The sequence below is a fragment of the Herpailurus yagouaroundi genome, unplaced genomic scaffold (assembly GCF_014898765.1).
Source record: "Herpailurus yagouaroundi ecotype Mexico unplaced genomic scaffold, PumYag 141, whole genome shotgun sequence".
NCBI lineage: Eukaryota > Metazoa > Chordata > Mammalia > Carnivora > Felidae > Herpailurus > Herpailurus yagouaroundi.
Genome location: NW_024412396.1, coordinates 1,096,063 through 1,102,821, shown reverse-complemented (window position 1 = coordinate 1,102,821; position 6,759 = coordinate 1,096,063).

Genomic DNA, 6,759 nt, shown 5'->3' with positions numbered 1-6,759 from the left:
CCCATTTCCAGCTTGGTTAACAGCTTTACTAGTTCCCATCCAGACTTAAAAAATCTTCCTATGGATCATAAAGTCTTGGAGTCTGATAACCTTTTGCCTATTTTGTCCCTGCCCTAAAGGATACTTGCTTTAGAGAGAGATGAGACACTTAAAGACAGACCCTCTTGGCCCTCCTGGAGGGATTTACCAGAGGGCTTGTAGTGGAGCCAGGTGGTCTGCTAGATGAGCTAGAGCCAGCTGCCAGCCCACCCTCTCTCACAGTATTCCTCTCCCTACTCAGAACCCATGATACTACATTTTGTTAGTTTCCTCATCCAGTCAAACCTGCCCTTTCCCCAGAACTTTACGTGGACTCCACAGAAGCTGTTCTATGGTGGCAGCTAGGTCATTCACAGGGTCCTGGAAGCTGCCGGGGTGTAGTTGCCAGAAGGTTGTCTGCTTAATTGCTGGAAATACTGCAGTGGTCTGCTCTGTCCTTAGCAGGTCCTTCATCCTGGACTGACCCTCAGCATTTTTCCAGCTAGATTCTCAGTGTCTTGGGAAGGAGGAGCAGCTCTTAGAATCTACTCCCTTGTGGGAAGTCTAGAAGCATCCTCACTTGCTCACTGTTATTTGACCACCTGTGGAGATAGCTTCAGTGTTTGCTGTCAGTGTTTTCATTCCCTCTCACCTGGGCAAACAATCCTGATTCATTCCCCTGGTGGGACCCAGTAACCACCTGGCTACATACCCAGGGCCTTGCCATCTCCCTACCTCTCTGAAGCTTAACCTGTCTTGTCCTCTTAAGCACTCACCTAAGTGTAAGGATACACATCTTCCCTTTTAAAATAATACCCCTCCAGCACAGTCCCTCACTTTGTGAAGGAGTCTGCAGTCTTCACACAAATGGCTCAAAGTTTTATTTTCCTTAGATCTCTACAGACCTTGGGAGGCTTTGTCTCAGCTTTGGTGTATCTGAGGAGTCCTGTTTTAACTTTTCCCACCCAAGACGGCAGCCTCCTGCCTGCCCTTTATACACTCATTTTTCTTGCCTTCCTTGCAATGCCCGTTGGATGTCAGTGGTTTCATTACCACATTTCCCCACTCCTGCCCTCTTGCAACTTTGGTAGTCTTCAGTCCTCCCCTTGAGGAATAGTTGTACTTGGCTTCAGAATAACAGCAGCTTCAGAATCTCCTAGGCACAATTCAGTTGCAACATGATCACATACCACTTTTCCTAAGAAGAAATACGCTAGTGAAACAAAAATAACCAAGTTTAACAAAATGCATATCCCTGTATCCAGCTGAGGTAAACACATGGTTCTATTTGCTGTTTAGAAATAAATGCCATATTTTATTGCTACTGGTAAAACTCATGTGCCTCATAAATGTCTGTTCAATCCGTTTTCCTTTCTCTCCACCTTCACCTACCATCATTCCAGTCCAAGCTACCATCACCTTGCCTCTGGTTTACTGCAGTACCCTCCTGTATACCCACAGCCACTGTGATCCTTTTCCAGTCACTTCCGCACAACAGCCATAGCGATCTTTTCAAAACACACCTATAATCATGGCACTTCTTGGTTTAAAAGCCCTTCTGGCTTCACTTGCCTTACGATAACGGTAAAACTTCTTACAGTCTACACAGGCATAAATGGTCCTCCCTTGACCATCTGTCCAGCCTCTCTACCATGTGCTCCCTTACCTACCTTGTCCAAATTTTCTTTTGTGCCTCTTACTCCCCATGGTCACTCCCCACACCTTTGTCCATTTGGGTCCCTAGTTAACTTCTTTTCATCCTTAGAGTTCAACTCAAGTGTTGCTTCCTCCAGGAATCCTCCCCTGCCTTTCTTAAGTAGACCAGTAGGCTCTCAGAGAACCAGTAATCTCTTTGTAGCACAAATTAGTCACACTCATCAACGTGTATGATTTCTTAATTAATACAGCTTTCTTATTAAGAGTGGCACTCAGAGCAGGAACCACATCTGTTACTGTTCACCAATATATCTCAAGTGTTTCACTGTGTCTGAAACTTAGAAATAGGCTCAATGAATGAAAACGGGAAGTGGAAAGGTGAAGTGGGGGAAGGTTATCTCTGGGTAGGGCAGTATTGGAAACACAGCCTGAATGCCAAGCAAGGTTGAAGAACTGACTGTACAACACACCTGAAGGAATGTTGTAATGCCTTGGGCCTGTCCCAAGGAGATGCATTCTTGCAGGTGAATTTCAGTGCCCCTGCTTTCATTGTAATATTTCACAATCCTTTCCCTGTGCCTCCAGTAAATCCCTAATAATCCATGTCTGGTTGCCAAGGATATGAGAGAGTGCATTATCCAAGAAAGATGCATATGCTCACTGAAATTAACCTCTTTTAATACCTGTAAGTCCAGTTGCCCTTACAAAGACCACTGTACCCTTAATGAGTTGCTCTCTGACCCAACACCTGTATTCTTTAATTTTTTAAACTATACATATATAAAATGCATGCATTTTAAGCATACAGCTTCATGAGGATTTACAAAATGAACATGCCTGTTTAATTAAACACCACCTTGATCAGGATATGGAACATTACCAGCACCCCAGAAGCAACCTTCATGCCCCCTCCAACCATTACCCCACTAGGTAACCACTATTTTGACTTCTATCACCATAGATAGGTGTTGTTTGTGAACTATACATAGATGGAATAGTACTGTTGAAGTTTGGGCTCCCCTGGGAGAAACACTTGGGTGTAGTTTATGTGGGGAATGACTCCAGGAGACATGACTCCTGAGGAAGTGGAAGAGTGAGACAGTTAAGAAGAAAAAGCCAATATAAAGGTGTGTTACTGAGATTAGGTACATAATGCTCAGAGTTTTCTGAAGGATGGGGTAACAGGAGGCTGGAATATTTATCCACTGGCTCCTGTTCCCCATTGACAGAGGGATGCCACAGCAGGGGTTCACTTCTCTGCAATTTTGGGCTGTAACTGATCTTAATCAGCTCCAACAGCAATGAAGGACATTTGGATTGTTTTGGTTTGAGTAATATTGCCATGAACATTCTTGTACCTGTCTTATGACAACACATGTACACATTTGTACATATTTCTGTTGGGTATATATATAATCGGGTGGTATTGGGGCATAGGTTATGTGTGTATGCAGCTTTAATAGATATTGCCAAACAGCTTTCCAATGTGATTGTACTAATTGATATTTTCACTAGCTGTAAATGAAATTTTTCGTTGCTCCACATCCTTATCAGCACTTGGTATTGTTAGTCCTTATAATTCTAGTTTTTTTTAATGAGTGTGAGTGTGCCTCAGTTTGCTCTTTGGTAAACTTTTTATTGTATAATTTACATACAGAAAAGTTCACAAATCATGTGTACAGCTGTTACACACTGAACACACTCACAAAAAATAGCAAGAAATCAAGAATTGAAAAATCACCACTACAGAAGTCCCATGCATGCATGCCCTCTCTGGCAACTTATACCACCATCCCAAAGGACATCTATTATCCTGACACCATAGATTCTTTTTGGCTGTTTTTGAGCTTCAAATAAGTGAAATAATATATTATGTGGGGGGCGGGCGGTTGTCTATCTTCTTTGAGTCAACATTATGTCTTTTCAATTCATCTATATTGTTGCATGTTGTAGGTGGTTCGTTCATACTGTTGTATAATATTACATTATACAAATATACTGCAATTTATTCATTCTGTGAGTAGGCATTTAGACTGTTTTCAGTTTGGGCTATTATGAATAAAGCTGCTATGAACATCCTAGAGCATGTCTTTTTTTGAACAAATGTGTCTATTTCTGCTGGGTATAAAACTAACAATGAAATCACTAGAATAAAGAATACTATCCCATATCCTTGCCTATCTGCTATTTTCCAATTTTAGCCATTCTAGTAGGTATCCTAGCAGTGTCACATTAATTTTTCCCCCCCTTGGGGCTCCTGGGTGGCTCAGTCTGTTAAGCATCCAACTCTGGATTTCAGTCTTGATCTCATGGTTCATGGGTTCAACCCTCGCATCCGGCTCTGCACTGACAGTGTAGAGGCTGCTTGGGATTCTGTCTCTCCTCTCTCTCTGCCTCTCTCCCACTCACACTCTCTCTCTAAATAAATAAACATTAAAAAATATTTAAATTTTTCTTAATTTTTTTTTCTTTCCTTTTTAAAAAATCAGCTTCTAGAGGCACCTGGCTGGCTCAGTCAGAAGAGCATGTGACTCTTGATCTCAGGGCCCAGAGTTCAAGACCCATGTTGGGTGTAGAGATTATTTAAATAAATAAAGGTTTAAGAAAAAATAAGCTTGTAATGTTGGAGTAACATTTGGTTTACAGAAAAGTTGCAAAGAGTACAGAGAGCTTTTTGTCTACCCACCCTCCAGTTTTGCCTAATGTTAACATCTTAATGCTACCATGGTACATTTTTCAAAATTAAGAAAGCAACACTGGCACATTACTATTAAACTCCAGACCTTATTCAGATTTCAGCAGTTACTACATTCACTCATGTTGGTGGGGGGGGCGGTTCTGCACGATTTTATCACCTGTATAATTCATGTAATCACCACCACATTCAATATGCAGAACTGTCCCATCACCACAAAAGAACTCTTATACTATTTATCATTGTACTGTGTCCCCCATCCTCCTACAACTGTTCCTATCCCTTGTAAACCACTAATCTGTTCTTCATCATTATAATTTTGCCATTTCAAGAAGTTCTATAAATGACATCATACTATGTAACCTTTTGAGAAGGGCTGTCCCACAGACACCCACAGCACAGTGCCCTCGAATTTCATCCAAGTTGTTACATGTAACAATAGTTTGTTCCTTTTTATTGCTGTGGATGTACCAATTTGTTTAACCCATTCATCTGTCGAAGGACATTTGCAATGCTTCCAGTTTGGGGCTATTACAAATAAAAGTTGCTATAAATATTTGTGTATCAGTTTTTGTGGACATAAGTTTTCATTTCTCTGGGATAAATGCCCAGGGGTGTGGTGATTGATGAGTGGCATGGTAAGTATATGTTTAATCTTATGAGAAATTGCTAAACTATTCCCCGGAGTTGCTGTGTTATTTTACATTCCCACCAACAAGTACAAGAGATTTAGTTTCTCTGCATTCTTGGCAAGATTTGAGATTGTCACTACTTGCTTTTTTAAAAAAGTAATCTCTATACCCAATCTGGGCTCGAACTCAACCCTGAGAGTAAGAGTCACATGCTCCACTGACTCAGACGACCCAGGATTGTTGCTAGTTTTTATTTTCACTTTTTTTTCAGGCTTATTTACTTAGTGAAAGAGACAAAGCGTGAGCATGGGAGGGGGGGAGAGAGAGAGAGACAGACAGACAGACAGACAGAATCCCAGGCAGGATCCGCACCTCAGTGCAGAGCCCAATGCGGGTCTCAAACTCACAAAACCTGAGCTGAAAACAAAATTTGGACGTTTCACCGACTGACCCACCCAGGTGCCCCTATTTTCACTTTTTCAATAGGTATGTAGTGGGGATTTGTTTTCATTTTTTTGTAGTTTTTGTTTACTTGTTTGCATTTCCCTAATGGCTATGATATTGACCATCTTTTCACGTGGTTGTCTGCCATCCACATACCCTCTTTGGTGAATTGTCTGTCAATGGCTTTTTTCTATGTTATAATTGGTTTGTTTTTTTTTTTTACACTGCTGAATCTTGAGGGGTGCCTGGTTGGCTCAGTCAGTAAAGCATGTGCCTTTTGATCTCAGTCATGAGTTCAAGCCCCACACTGGGTACAGAGCTTACTTAAAAAAAGAAACTTCTGTGGGGTGCCTCTGTGTCTCCCTCTCTATGCCCCTCCCCTACTTGTGTGTGTGCACTCTCTTGCTCTCTCTCTCTCTCTCTCTCTCTCTCAAAAATAAACTTAAAAAAAAGAAACTGCTGAGTTTGGGGAGTTATTTATATATTCTAGAGACAGATCCTTTGTCAAATGGTTTGCAAATATTTCCTCGCATTCTGTAATTTTTTTATCTTTTTATTATTTTATTCTATATTATTTTAAGTTTACATCCAAGTTAGCATACAGTGCAATAATGATTTCAGGAGTAGATTCCAGTGATTCATCCCCTATGTATAACAACCAGTGCTCATCCCAACAAGTGTCTTCCTTAATGCCCCTTACCCATTTAGCCCATTCTCCCACCCACAACCCCTCCAGCGACCCTCAGTTTGTTCTCCGTACTTACGAGTCTCTTATGTTTTGTCCCCCTCCTTGTTTTTATATTATTTTTGCTTCCCTTCCCTTATGTTCATCTGTTTTGTCTCTTAAAAGCCCTCATATGAGTGAAGTCATATATTTGTCTTTGACTATTTTAACTTAGCACAATACCCTCTAGTTCCATCCACATAGCTGCAAACATCAAGACTTCATTCTTTTTGATTGCCGAGTAATACTCCATTGTATATATATACCACATCTTGTTTGACAGTGCTGCTATCAACATTTGAGTGCATGTGTCCCTTTGAAACGGCATACCTGTATCCCTTGGATAAATACCTAGTAGTGCAATTGCTGGGTTATAGAGGAGTTCTATTTTTAATTTTTTGAGGAACCTCCATACTGTTTTCCAGAATGGCTGCACCAGTTTGCATTCCCACCAGCAGTGCAAAAGAGGTCCTCTTTCTCCGCATCCTCGCCAACATCTGTTGTTGCCTGAGTTGTTCATGTTAGCCATTCTGACAGGTGTCAGGTGGTATCTCATTGTGGTTTTGATTTGTATTTCCCTGATGATGAGT